General features: G+C 35.8%; 1 protein-coding gene across 1 annotated transcript in view; it reads left to right on the forward strand.

Moving 5' to 3' along the window:
* Positions 1 to 1452: 1452 nt before the first annotated feature.
* Positions 1453 to 16039, forward strand: part of LOC134741447 (roundabout homolog 2-like) — a 70961-nt gene continuing 56374 nt past the window's right edge. Inside the window, exon 1 of the mRNA XM_063674226.1 lies at positions 1453 to 1753. The gene's annotated coding sequence lies outside the window, so the exon portion shown is untranslated. The remainder of the gene's footprint in view (positions 1754 to 16039) is intronic.

A 16039-nucleotide genomic window follows, 5' to 3' on the forward strand; every position in this document is an offset into this window, starting at 1 on the left:
AAATATTACGGTTAGGTATTACGTACTATGGGCATACATACACTTGCACGCACGTTATAGGATTAGTAAACGGCGTTTTCATCCAGATACGCTTAAGGAACTTTAAATAAAAAAATGGCGAGCGGAAAAAAAAATCAGTGAAAGAAAAACATCCCATTTAAAAGTAGAACAGCTACAGTTATAATTTCCCTCCCATTAAGCCTGAGATAAGCCTTGACAGTCCTGTCAACCGGTACATCGTTAATTTCACAGGGACCTCAAGTTTTTATTGTACGTAATTTTTCCTTACCCACGATATATATTTTCCTTGCAGACATGTGACGGAATGTTCGCATTTATCTTTTCATTCGCAAATAAAAAGTAGGCTTTGAAGGTTTAGGTGCATTTGGTTTTCATTTTCTCTTTGTACTTTGTGGGACTGGGCGGTTCACGTCTGCCGCATGCATCCGGATAGGTGGGCTAGTAAAGCCACCAAGTGGATGCCGCAAAAGAAGCGCGGACGTGGCAGGCCCAGACGGTGATGGCGGGACGACTTAGACACCTTCATCGGTAACTAGCCGGAAAAAGCACAACAGCAGGAGTTGTGGAGATCAAGGGGAGAGGCCTTTGCCAAGCAGTGGGACACTTAAACGGGCTATTAAAAAAAAAACTGTTCACCTTAAATATTTAAAAGTACCTTACGAAGGCGTTTAGGTTTTATAAGTACCTAGTATTTTTTTGGGGTTCAGGTTCTGTTTAAATCCCTGTAACTACATATTTTGCCAATACGTTAGGTACGCAATACGCTACCAGAAATATAATGAAGATATCATTAAAAAATAATTTTAAATCCACGGCTTCTAAATAATATGCCTAATAAAGGTTAAATAAATAAATTTATGTAGGTCTTTTTCCTCAATATTTTTTGAGCATTTAAAATTTATCTACTACTATATCATAGTTGTAAGTAAGTACCTTAACCCACCTATATTAGCAAATATCATGATTTTACGCAATTTACATCAGTCTGAGCGCACATTTAGAGCTGGGAGAGCACATTTCGAGCAGTCTGAGCCTCCTCAAGGTACGAGTATTATGTCATCTTTCTTCTTCTTTCCAGTCGTACCCGCGTTGCTGAGGGTTGTGATTACCACGGAGGACGCTTTGCACCACCTTCTTCCAAGTATTCCTATTCTGCGCCATTTGCAGGCAAGCCTGGTAGGCGCTCTTCCTATACTTCTCTTCCCTTCTACGTAAACAATAATGTAGCCTGCCTAAAATCTTTGCCCGTATTTTAGGTCCTGGAGCACCCGTAAGTTCCACGCGTATCTTGTTCCCTAAAAGGTAGATTTCGTACATTGACCCGCCTAGTGACTATGGAAACCTAAAATAAACATGGCCCGACATGTTCTTGGTCAGATTTTTCTTGTAGAAGATAAAACCTCAACACGTTTTTAAAACTGCTGAAATGTATTTATTTCACACCCCTTACCTCCAAGCGATGCGAAACATTTCTTACCTGCCAGCAATATTGCAGTGAAGATGTGACCCTTGCTGCTTACGCATGTATGGAGTGCTTAGGGCAGATGCGCGCGTCTGTATGAGCTGTGTACAGCTCAAGTCCCCCTCAGTACCGGTTTGACTGTGGCAAAAGGTGTACGCCCCTCCTGAATTTCAGCCGGCTTTTGGACTAGACGCGAATTGTTTTCAGTGTTGTGCAGTGATAATTGACTTGTTGTTGTCGGACTTTGGTTGTTCGTTATGGTTTGATAAGGTATTGTGCACTACTTTTTTACACTACAGGTTATGAAAAAAACGGAATCGAATAGGAAAATAAATAAATAAGTTTCCAATTGGAATGTTATTGGTTGCATAAATAAAAATAATAACTTATATCGTATTCCTTGGAGAAGTCAATAAATCCGATGATTTCAACAGTTAAGACAATTTAGAAGTTTATTACTAGAAAAATGCATCATGCAAAAATGGTATTAGTTGAATAGTTATTAAGTAGGAAAATCGAAATTGCTTTCATTCAAAGTTTACCTAATAGGACAGAAAAACTAATTATGCAAGATGTAGGTATGTGAATGGTGTTCTAGATATTGAGTGATTACATGAGACTTTTTCAAGTAATTGCTGTAACTTTAATAATGTTATGGTAAATTGTTAATTGGAGTTTAAATATTAAATTTACTCTTACTGATATTCGAAAGTAAGCCTGCAAGCTTATAATTAGAAGCTGTAATTTTGAAAAATCATTTATAACGACTAAAAAAAAGCAAATCGTCCTACTTTTACCTACGGAAAAAAGTAGTGAGTAGATAATGACGAAAAAAAAACCGGTCAAGTGCGAGTCGGACTCACACACGAAGGGTTCCGTGCCATTACGAAAATACGGCAAAATCATTACGTTTGTCGTATGAGAGCCCCACTTAAATATTTATTTTATTCTGTTTTTAGTATTTTTTGCTATAGCGGCAACAGAAATATATCATCTGTGAAAATTTCAACTGTCCAGCTATCGCGGTTCATGAGATACAGCCTGGTGACAGACAGACGGACAGACAGACAGCGAAGTCTTAGTAATAGGGTCCCGTTTTTATCCTTTAGGTATCCTTTGGGTATAATTTTTTACATCATCTTCCTCGCGTTTTTCTGGCATTTTGCTATGGCTCATGGGAGCCTGGGGTCCGCTTGGCAACTAATCCCAAGGATAGGTAGCGTAGGTACTAGTTTTTACGAAAGCGACTGCCGTCTGAACTTCCAACCCAGAGGGTAAACTAGGTCTTATCGGGATTAGTCCGATTTCCTCACGATGCTTTTCCTTCACCGAAAAGCGACTGGTAAATATCAAATGATATTTCGTACATAACTTGAAGTGAACTCATTGGTACGAGCCGGGGTTTGAACTCACGACCTCCGGATCAAGTCGCACGCTCTTACCGCTAGGCCACCAGCGCTTACACACTGAAAAATAACCCTAAAAACCGCAAAAGCGTCTGAGTGGGGACTACGGACCAATCCTTTACATACTTAAAGCCCTTAAAGGACCCTGTGATATAGGCTTGATTATTTTATTACATTACTGTGTCACTATAACGGACAAACATAGATAAAAACCTCAGAGTCGTAATAAAGACTATATGTATATAACCTACTACACAGCAAAATAATAAAAAACCGGTTAAGCTTTAGTCAATTATAAGCAAAAAAAATTTTTTGCGCAGTCTGCGGAACGCGAGTTCAACTCGCACTTGGCCGGTGCTACCTATACGATCGAAAGACATAGATAAATACATTAGATACGTTAATGCCTCGAGCGTTACTACCTGTTCGCTTCAAGTTCGCCGTTGCCTACTGGCCCGCTTCCCCGCCCTACCCTGACGCCTTATCCGATCGGCGATTATATTATATTAAATATTATTATACAGCTTTACAATTTACAACTACTTTTATGACTTACATTTTATACAATCACAAAAATTACTAAATTTAGCACATACTACATACCTAAGCATTAAATATAGCAATATAATGCTTAGGTATGTAGTATGCTATATATATAGCAAAATAAAGTACGAAATATTTTTTGTCGACAGTACTATATAGTAGTAATTGTACCTATGACATAATCATGTACCTAACCGACATGACGCCGACGGCCATCTTGAAGTGAACGGGTAGTAAATTAATTTTAATAAACAATAAAAAATAGAGTTAAGGCGCCATTCATTTATTACGTAAGACGATTTTTGCCAGTTTTTGACCCCCTCCCACCTCTATGTAAGAATAAATAAGGAAAGGCTGACCCCCTCTCCCCTATATTAGCTATATTACGTAAGAATCTACAGGAAAAAATGAATACACGTTTGGTTTGTTTTAGTGATTATTTTTCAATCATTAGCAAGAACTTTTACTTTCAGATGACGTTAATATACTTCTCACAATACAAAGCTTCGCTTAATTGTTTACCTATTCCTTTTTTATTACGAGTATTAAACAAAAGAAAAATTCCTTTGGAATTCTAATGGCTCTCGAATATTGTCGAAAGGATCTTTAAAAAAAGTTAAGCTCCCAATACAACGACATCACAAACAAAACAACGGAGGTCATCTTCAAACAGAATTTTTAACAAGAGTTCCGCTTATTATTCAAATAATTTTCGACCCTCCTCGCTATCTGACGCACTTGTATCAACAAACACTAAGTTTGAAAAAAAAAAACAACATAAATTACTCCAACGCTCTTTGGATACAACAATACGTGACAGAGATGTCAGGAATAAAGTCATTTAAATCCATTGTCATATTTTGGGTTATCAATGTGGACTACGCTAAGAAAACAAGGTAAAATACACGTATTAATTTCTTCTTTAATGAAAAATGAGCTTTAAAGTTAAGAAAATAGGAGGGGTCTTGGTTTTTGTTGGGTTGTTTTAGATAAAGAAGTTGCGATAAAACAGATAACAGCAGGCGTTACAAAAGAGTCGTAACAAAAGGTATCATTACATATAAACATGGCGGCCCACGCTTAAACCGGCCATTCACGGAGTCGCGCGCCTCATGTCGGTTTCACACGATCCCAATCCGATAAAGGAATACTGTATTTGCGTGTCACTGATAAATGCAAAAGCGAAGTAAGAAAAAAAAACCGGCCAAGCCCCGTGTCTGATGATGAAATGTCTTTAAAAAAACCCGTAGGGATCGGATCAAAAATAAGTAATTAAGTCCGACTCACGCTTGACTGTACATTTCTAATAGGTTTCCTGTAATGTATAGGTAAAGATCTATTTTGTGTATTTTTTCAAAGTTTTTGACCCAATAGTTTCGGAGATAAAGGGGGGGAATGGTCATTTTTTGCCTATTTTCTTGAATAACTTCTAAAATGTTTATCTTAAAATTATAAAAAAAAATTTTAAGATTATCACAATGAGCTCTTTCATTTGATATGTAAGACGATATATTTTTAAAAACTTTATTTTTTAATTCTCTCATTTACCCCCCAAAAGTGGCCTCCATGTTTAAAATTCATTTGTTTACGTTACATGTCCGTCTTTGGGTCACAGACTTACATATGTTTGCCAAATTTCAACTTAATTGGTCCAGTAGTTTCGGAGAAAATAGGCTGTGACAGACGGACAGACAGACAGACGCACGAGTGATCCTATAAGGGTTCCGTTTTTTCCTTTTGAGGTATGATAGCCCACCTTGTGGGCCTCGTTCTGGGGATTCGTATGCTGCCTACAAATATAAAGACGATGTTCTTCTTGACAGGTTTTTAATTAATCTTAGTTTTACAAATCTGGTTTTCTCATTTAAGCCGTAATTCTTGACAAGTTGACAGGCAAGGCTAAGTTGTCACAGATAACATATATCAGCCCTACACGCTCAAAGTATGCTTTTTGGCGGGCTTTCAATAACTGTCATTAGAACTAATATTACAATCACCTTATGTTGGTACAGTATTAGCCATATTGTTTTATTAAGCCGTTACGTTGTTAAGCTTGGAATAATACTATATAATATAAAAATAGTAAGGTGAGTTCGGCAAAGTTACGGACATCGGGTAAGATCGTATGATTCAAATTTCCGCCTATTGTGGGGTATTTTTTTAATGCTGGCAAGGTGATGCGATGCGCCATTTTGTTCCGCACCCCTCTTCAGTCCGCACTTGTTGCTCTGACAGACTAGACGCGTGTTTTGTGCCGTTAAGTAGAAAAGTTCAAAAAATGTGTTTTTATTTTCCATCCGGATATACCCTCCGCCAGTTTTTTTGGAATAACTGGTAAGTTTAAGCGTTATTTGTTTCTTTTACAGATTGCATGTTATTTTTATTAAATTTGTGACAAATCTGTATATTTGGAATTCTGATACGATGCCTGTAGGCCAAGATCCGGTCTTACCCGAAGTGGTAAAAGATCGGATGCAAATCATCCGATCTTAAATTCTCAGGAATGCTCAAACTTTATACGTGTCACCACGATGCTTGATTAAATTTCTCTAACAGACGTATATAGTGGTGTTTTTTTTTACATAACCGCAAATTACAATCTAAGCGTCTAATATTGCACACTTAAGTAGGTAACTGATCTCTTTATGAATAAATAATTATAAATATTTTTATTTACCTATCTGCTGTAATTATGAAGAGGTAGGTTTATTTTTTTGTTGATTATTATTATTATTTTAATAATGTTAAAGAAATATAATGGTTTCTTGAAATATTATTGTTGTGTTGATTAATCAATTATTACTTGGTTTAAAATGTGTGCTTATCAAAGCGAATTGGCCTGTTTGTAAGATCAAGAGATGTTTTCTCACACGAAATCATACTCGTAGTTATGTGAGATGGCGTTGGAAAGTTTATTAAGTACCTATAGACTGATATTACTGCAATTGATTAAGTTTTGGTCGTATTAATTCCTCCACTTTCATATTATTTTACCCTTATGTCCTATTTTATCACCCTCTTTCAACCTACCGCGCTTAAGGTGTCAATGAACCTACGTGGTTCATTGACCCACATGGGTTCATTGACCCCACACCTAAAAGTTTGACAACCATAATTTCTTGAAAATTGAGCGCATGGTGTAAGATCGGACGGAAAAAATGCAAAAAAAAAAATATGGGTCGGATATGATAGCCCGAATTACTGCTAGGCCAATTCTTCTATATATGAATCGGTGAGTAAAACCGGTTATTTTGCAATGGTAAACTTTATGGTACCGGCAATAGGGCCGAACTTATAGGCCCGTCCGTTCTTACACCACCAGGTAAAAAAAGAATGCTGTCAATTTATTTTGTTTCCTATATTTAAACACTCATTACACGCTCACTATGACGTTTAGAAAGATAATAAAATTCAATTATATAGAGCATTTCATTATTATCAATTCTGTACTTAAATCATGTCCGTACCCTATCCAAAAGCTGAGAAAAAAAAAAAAACCAACATCATCTCAACCCACCTAAAATCGTCCGAAACTTAGCCGAACTCACCTTACAGAATATAAAATGATGAGTTAATCCGAAACAGAATATAATTAGGTACAGTTTTATCATTTCTTTTATCGAAAACTGAACTTTGAAATATATATATTTTTTTATGTAATCGGTATATAAATTAAATAAGTTTTTAAATTGACGTAAAATGAAACAAAGCTTACCTAATTGCACTGTCTAATATTTACAACTTACAATAAATGTCGAATTACAAGGTACCTACTTCTTGGAGAAAAGCACTTACTCAGGTTCCCACAAATCCACTTCGAAACCAACGATCGAATAAATCTTAAGGCACAGCGAAGCTTTACTTGTAAGACTGATCGCTCTCTCAGTTTTGGAAAAATAAATACCATTCTGCCAAACTTCTTGCCCATCAAGGCATATCTATTACGAAATTGCAATTTGATAAATAGCCGAGCATTATTTTGGGCGGCGAAAGAAATGGACATACTTGAGTTTAAACGATAGTATCACTTTCCAGTGATATTATCCTAAAACACATTTTGCGCCGCTCGATATAAAGTTTATTTTTGATTGCCAAATGTTTTGCGGAGAAATAAGTAATATAAAGAAAATAAAATGGCATGAATGGCATGATAAAAGCGAGTCTTTTATTTAATTGACTGGAGGTTGAATATTACTTTGCGGAGACGATCAATACTGTTTTATTGCTTTAGATTTACTGGAAATCAGTTTTTGATGCTATACTATAATTAATTACAAGTAACTTGACCAAGTTACCATTTTTCTATCTGCTGGTATGACTCATTGATTGTAATTTACTATCTCAATCATAGATAACCAATCAAAAAACCGGTCAAGAGCATGTGGAGCCATGCTCAGTGTAGGCTTCCGTAGTTATACCCGTCCGTCAAACTAGATCTTGAACGTTGAATGGGTGCGGCCCGATTCGAACAATGCTTTCAGGATGTCACAGCGATACAATACTGATCTGCCAGTGTCAAAAGTGACGTTTTTGGTTGAAAAACTCATTGAGTCATTGAAATGACAATGGAATATGTTTTAGAAATATGACGGACACAATTCAAATCTAAATCGTCGCAAAATACAAACACTCTTTTGACAGTCTCCTAGTAAATTAACAGCTTGATTTTCTCAGGTTTCCACCGCACTCGCGTGCGCGCTCGTGTCTGTCGGTGCCCGCCCTTAGCACGCGATACCTAAATTTTCTAATATCCTTCTTACTTTTCTAACCACATTTTCCATTTATCTCATTAGTTTGTATATTGAACTTTATTTTGTGAGTATAAGGTGCTCTTGTACTGATGTTTTTTAGAGAAAGATACGCGAATGAGGAAGTAAGGTGAGTTTAGCTCGCAGATTACGTCGAAACAATTACTTTTGCAATGCCTCACGAAATCTTCGAGTTGATTTAAGGTTTGGGAACGTGAAATAATATTTAGGTTACTTGGCGGGATTCTTTGGTAGCGCGCGCGCGGGCGAGTTTATTTCTTAAGGGGCCTTTTTTTATGATGAATAGGCAGGCGTTTGACCACGTACGTAAGTACTTACGTAGGCGTTGGCGTTTGGCGTTTGCCTGTCAGTTAGAATAAAAATTTGACAGTTCCGAACAACTGACAGGCCGATATCGTCCGGTGGACTGATAGTCAGTGGGCCCCTTTAGGCAAACCAGTGTAGTGTGACCAAACTATTCGTTTTAGGGAAACATTCTAATGGTTTACCCGAGCAACCAACTATACTTTCCTGCGTCGTGCCCATGAAGCAATTGTAACGAGGCTCCTAGGCTATGTTAGTTAGTATATCACAGGAATCATGTGTTTTGAATGAAAATACTGTACCTATACGATTCTAATAATTTGAACTAGTGTTTAATAGCAAGCATTATTTCGACTTAAAGTATTACCTATATAAATGACCTTCCCAAAATAACTAACTCTCCAATGGTCCTTTTTGCGGATGATAGCACCGCTATTTTTACTGGTAAAAATTTGAATAATTATGACATTGATATTAATTTTGAAATGAGTAATGCTTTAGAATGTATTGTAAAGTGGCTTAATGAAAACAATCTAAAAATAAATATTGATAAAACAAAGATAATGAACTTTAGACAAAGGAAGAATGAACTGGAAGATTTAGATGTCAAATATAGGGGGCAACAACTTGTAGAAGTCTACAACGCAACATTTTTAGGATTGGTTTTAGACAGCAACATGAATTGGAAAGGTCAGATTGATAATTTATGTAAAAAGTTAAGTCGTTACTCCTATGCACTGTATATGCTAAATAAAGTAGCTAGCCAATCTGTTGTGTTAACCGCTTATCATGCATATGTATCTTCTAGACTCCGATATGGCATAATTTTTTGGGGGAATTCGACTGACTGGCACTTGGCTTTCAAAGCTCAGAAAAAATGCCTTAGAGCGACTCATCATCTACTGCCCACAGTATCATGTAAGCCATATTTCGTAAATTTAAAAATATTAACTCTTCCCTGTATATACATTTATGAAATAGTAATATTTGTGAAAAAACATCCAGATATATTTCGATGTCTTAACAGTCAACGTTTGCAACACATGGTCTGTGCACATCCATCAAGAACTGCTCTCTTGTCAAAAAGCGTTCTCGGTATGGCTCCTAGAGTATATAATAAATTACCTGAACATATAAGGAAAGTGTGTGACATTGGTATATTTAAAAAATCTGTCAAAGAATTTTTGGTTAGGAAGGCTTTCTACTCCTGTAATGAATTTCTAATTGAAAACATGTACTGATTATTATATAATTATTCTTGAATGGAAAATGTGACATGTATTACCTATATAATGAAAAAACTTATTACGATTTTTATATAATTGTTAAGAAATATTACTGGACATTTAAATTAATTGCTTATTTGACATACACACTGATTGTAAATATTAATTTAGTGCATGGTGCATGCTAATTGCTATTAGCTAACAAACAGAATTTCGTATGCCCTTGGGTACGACATAGTGGAACAATTTTTCTTTTTTACCATCATATGCAATATCATGTTGTGTACACCTATGATCGACGAATAAATAATTTGTTTGTTTGTTTGTTTGTTTATTTCTGCTCACGTCAACTTTTGCGTGTTGCCTAATGATCTCATTATGCCCATTCTTACTTTTGTGCTCGTATGAGTCATATTAGAAGACGTGTTAATTCGCCCTGTCATGCGATGAGTAAACGGTTCTTTTCGAATCAGGGGGCGCACGCAACTGATGAGCCTTAAATTACCGTTTTTCTTCCGACAATCGTAATCGTTTGCTTTGAGAAAATTGCCCTAGGTTCAGGTGGGGAAAAACCAGAGATAATTGAGTATGGTTCTTATTTTTATAACCATAAGGGATGCTTTACAAACCAGTTGGACGTGTCGCGTATTGTAGAAGCTTTAAAATGAAGCTATAAATCAAGTTGCGGTCAGCTCTTTATTCACTTTATGTCGTTTTGAACGCTTGAAGGATTTACCTGCCCTTTATACTTACTCAGTATTCTGCTATCATAAATCTACACCAAAATCGAAACAAAAAAATCTTTAGTTGAACAATTGTCAGCAAAAATCTATTTAACAATTAATTTGTCATGCTTCGCGGTAACAATATTTTGTCCAGTTTTAGCTAGTGTCCGCCCGCATTTTTCAAATAGTAAGGGCCTTAACATGTTAGGCGTTTTCGGGAATATAAACTCAACAATGGACCAATGATTATGTTAGCGACTGTAAAGTAATAATGTCCCTATTATTCTAAGAGACTATTGTTTACGTGGAAGTGGTTAGTGTAATAGGACGACTATTGTAGTAAATGCAGTCGGCACATTCCAAGTTATGAATAGCGACGCCATATTTCAACGGCCTAAAGTGCATTATAGACTGGATGATGAGTTTGTAAGTTGCATAAGTTAATGTTTGCAGACAGACGCGTGGGGTACGGGGTTAGTGATTTATATTCGTCTTTTGTTTTTGGGTGTTTAGCCAGCAAGAGTATCAATGGCACACGGTCGGAAGGTCGTTATTCTTGCATTGTGCCACTCGTATTGTCTAACAACGACATCGTTAGTAAGTTGGCGGGTGGCCGTACGCATTGAAATTCTATTGGTGACATGATAAATCTTTGACTGCTCATGTATTGCTAGAACCCATTGAAATAATTGTTTCGATCACTAGGCAAGATTTTTTTATGTAAATCTGATGCTTATGCATAATAATTCCACTTATCATGGACGGATGTGCTACTAAGAGAACGGTAGTCAATGTCGAACGTCGAATTTCAATAAATTTTCGTAATAAGTTGAAATATGTGCGCTTTCGAAACACCAAATGTTGTATCATGTATTTTGTACCTTTATCGATCAGAGCGCATTTTTTATTTAAAAAAAAACGTGTTTTATTCAACAACCATTGATATATGGTATTTGACAAAATAAAACGACATGAAGCTAAGCGAAACATGGGGTGTAACGATCACCCACACAACACAAGTTGAAAAAAAAATGTCTAAAAGTACTGTTCAAACAAGCACAAGGCATCTCCGAACTGGTTACTATGAAACGATTTCTGTCTATGTCCCTTTAAAGTGCATTTTTAGTAATTTGAAAAAAGTTCATTGTTCGAAACACTCAGTTGTGATCGGTGCTTACAATAAAGCTAGAATCGTATTGTGTCGGGACGGGTGATCTGTGATATTGGCTATTGTACTCCCTCCATGTTGAACAATAAACTGACCAAAGAATAGGCTCAGTGATGTCGCAGCTGAATATTATTATAGACAGCGATCGACGTGTACTAAAATTTCGATACTTTTTTACCTAAGAAGGCAAGAATGACATAAACCTTCAGGAAGAAAGTGAGCTGTTCAGACACAAGCGCACTTGTAACTTAAGCACACATCTAAATAAAAAACAAAAAAACTCACATAAAAATAACAACCGCGAGGCCTACAGCTACAACTACAAACGAACTCGCAGTGACCACTAAAGACCCTACTTCAAAGGTAAAACATAGGCAACAACCCAAAAATTTAACGAAGGACCAGCCAGAGATAGAATAATTAAAACGTACCGGCTGAAGTGCCCTCGTAAAAGATTTCACGGGCATTCGGCATTAACACTACTACGTTAATGAGGTAGTGAAACTTTGGAGCAGTTCCAGAATACCTTGTAAACATTCGAGGCCTACCCCGGATAATATGTACTTTGATAGCACTTTCTTCGCGGCACTTATGTTGTTGGCTTTTGAACCTTTTACTAGTTGAGTGTTAGTATGTATGATGACAACCGTTAAACTATGGTAGGTACCTACTTGTAGATTGTAGGTACAGGTAGGTAGGTAGTTCTTTAAGTATATTAGACTGAAATATTACTTCCATTAGTATAGCTCAAATACTCGGCATTAAAACAAAACGGTTGTGTTGTGATGATTTAACGTCAAGTTTATGTCTATTAAAAACACGGGGAGAGTAATAATACCATTTTTGATCACAAGTTTAGTTCCGAATGGTGCTTAACGTCCGTACAACAAAAAAATACAAAGTTCCTATTTCTATTTCCGTCCTAATAAATACCTAAGTACGTAAATATATTATGTATATAACAATAGAAAATTAAACCGACAGGAAATATAAAGATTCTATCTATATGGAAATAAATAACTAAACTCAATATAAAACTTAACCGTAGCATATTCTATGTAATTTAATCAATATAATCAGAAATAAATTACGTAACTGTAAAGTCACTAATTATAATATTTAAATTCAATTTATCCATGCCTGTTAGCTTCAAGCAAATTCTAAATTGAATCCGCACTACCGGCATCACCAGTCTCACTTTGATTTTCCAACGGGATACGAACGTATAGATTGTGTGAAATTCCCTACGCTTTAGCCGAATTAACAACACACACGGTAAATTACAGCTTGGCTCGAGCTGAGCTCGGATGCTCGAGTGCTCGACTTCGAGCACGGTTTTAAGCTTAATAAATTCAGGCACGTTCGCGGATCGTGCCGCTTAGGGCCGTTTGACGCTCGCAAATCGAAAGTGTATTTGCATGAAAAATATTGCAATTACGCTGTTCTTGAGTTTTTTTACTGTTGCGCAAACGGTTGCAGAAATTTCATTTGCTTCAGCTGTGTACTAGTAAAATGTAAGTGAGCAATGAATTTGTCTTAATAAAATCTAGGTCCTAAATTTTTGGTAATATTACTGGCGTATCTTAATTGATGATGGAGGTATTTTAATTTGTAACTTGACGTCAGATATCTTGTGTGATATGTTAAGTATATATGAGTATTTAGTTACTAGTTTACTACAATGTTGAGCGTGTAAAACTGGGCGTAAAATACAATGTAAATACGTGTCATCAAACAGAAACATATTATTCATGCTAGCGAAGCGAGAAACGTGAGTTGAACTATAGGTACGTAGACAATTTCTACATTTGCTACGTATGCTGTAATTTGCTTTGGTTGTTAAACAAAACAGCTCACACCTGTAATAATGAATTATTTTCAGGTTCGCGTGATTGTGGAAGCCAGAGTATTTAGATATTGGGTGTATGTACACTGTACAAAGCTGTGGCGCCTTGGGCTGGCAAACAGCCGAAAGCTCTATCACGTTGGAAGATTTTGTGAGCTTTGGGGGATTAAGCTCTCCAAACTAAGCTCTACATGCTGCTTTTACGATTAACGCGTCTTTTAGATATGTCATGTGTCAGCTATGTAAACGCAAATATCTTATTTTCAAGGAAATATGGAAAGTTTGTAACGATGTAAGGATTGGGAATTATTTGAAATAAAAGATTAAGAAATTGTGGCCAAACAAATATGTAGGTGCCTAGGTACTTACTATTAAAATAATAGGTAGCTACCTATTATTTTAGTCTTACCTAGAAGTACGTACATACTCAAACAATTTTAGGATTTTTATTTTAAGGAAAATATAGGTTGTTGTTTTTGATTGCATTTATGTGAATGTACCTACGTCCCAAGTACCTGCTTATAGGTAAAAAACTTTACTAAAGCCCTTCTTGCGTGTGTGCGTGTACAGTTTTCAAAAATATGCGTATGCATAATAAATTAAATAGATAAGTATTTAATATAAGGTGTCTCTTGAATTTTGACTTGATAGAACTTGTCAACGGTAATGCGTGATTTTTGAATCTCTTGGAGATATTTGTACAAATTACACAAAACTTTTTCGTTGGAATATGCAGTGTTCGACGTTCGTCCTCTACCTAGTTTAGGAAATGGTGCCATATTGGTTTGCTTAGCTGAAGACAAATTCGATGTTTATAATTTACTTTTGTAGTAAATTATGTATCTTTATGAATAACACAATAATATATAACGAAAACAGTTACTCGAAATTGACAACTATTTATAACTTATCGTGACAATAAAATCATAAGTGGACAGGAATTATCAAATTTGAAAGACAAGTAAAAAAATTGTTTGCAAACCATACGTTATATTACACTAAAATGGAACGTCTAATCGAACACTTCACTGACACATCTAAGAGGGGCTTTAGCTAAAATTTTTACCAATACAGTTTTTTTACGTGAAATTGAAAGACGCATAATTTGAAAATAAGTCCTAGCGACACATTTTAAACTACTATATTTTTTATATTGTCTTCGGTTACCGCGATAGTTACTCATGAAATAAAGCTATGAAAACTAGCTTTATCGCTTATATATCTTTACTTTAAAATACTTGTATTGTATAACTAGCCTTATGAACCGATTTTGCAGCCTTAAAGTTTATAATAGTTTATGATGGTTCATTATTTTTGTATTTGGGTATTTTGCACTTTGTAGCTTTTCCTCAGTCACCAGTTGACCACGAACGCTGTAAAGGGTTGGAAACATCGGGATGTATTATAAATTCAATATACGCGATATAATCCGTTTTTACAGTTATTTTACTATATTTTTAACCTGTGTGATAAAATCAGGACGTACACAGTAAGCTCAATAAAGCTTATATTGTGGGTACTAAACGACGATGTAAGTATATAACATACAAATTGTACACAGAATACATAACTCAGGAACAAATATATCTGTGATAAACACACAAATAATTGCCCACACCAGGATTCGAACCCGGGGCGTCCTGTTTCATAGCCAGGGTCACTACTCACTACTGACTATTCGGCTATAGGAGACCGTAAGACAACACAAGTTTGTTTTAAAATGTTTATGTGTATGAGTATTAAAATATCAAGAAGTAGTGTGTGTGCAAAGGTATTAATGTATTTGCATTATGAAACCCTTCCCGTCTTAAAGTTCCTTTTGATAATTATCTATTGTGTCACTGTTGTTTCCTGTAACACAATACACGGTCGCATCCGACAAGACTACGGAAACGTTACAATTACCGCGACTTCGTACGCGTTAGTGGTTGTATATCTACATGAGCATATAACATTATGCAGCAAAAGGTAGCAGTAGGGATGGTTAATCATAATCAATTACACAACGCATGAGATTCGTATGTCCGTCTCAACCGCCTTAGAAGATTTTTTTGGTCCACTTAAAAAAATGTTCGCTCCCGATGCAAACTTTCAACCCTTTTTTCACCAAATTACCCCTAAAACTTTACAAACTTTCAATAAAATAGATTTCTTAAAACCCTGAAATCACTTGTGTCATAATTTAGACGATATTTCAAGTACACTATTTACAAAAAAAATCGTTCCCGATGCCACCTTCATGCAAAGTTCATTTTACTTTCAAGACCCCTGCTACTACTTAATCTTTCTGGTTTAATTCAATGGTTGACTGGTAGAGAATTACGGCATTAAGTCCGCCATTTGTATTATCATGTATTGTGCAAAAAAGATTATAAATAACTAAATAAATAAGCTTTCAACCCTTTTTTCACCGACTTAGGGAATGAATTTTCAAAAACGGTGAAATCAGTTTTCGTCTATTTTCATATAAATTAAGTTATGTCCATTTACGTTCCTGGCTTAGAAGAAAACTTGTAAGTACTTACCATATAATTATAAACAACCTTCTTGGAGGTTGAATTTCCAAAAAC

Source organism: Cydia strobilella, chromosome 5, assembly GCF_947568885.1.
Source record: "Cydia strobilella chromosome 5, ilCydStro3.1, whole genome shotgun sequence".
Classification (NCBI taxonomy): domain Eukaryota; kingdom Metazoa; phylum Arthropoda; class Insecta; order Lepidoptera; family Tortricidae; genus Cydia; species Cydia strobilella.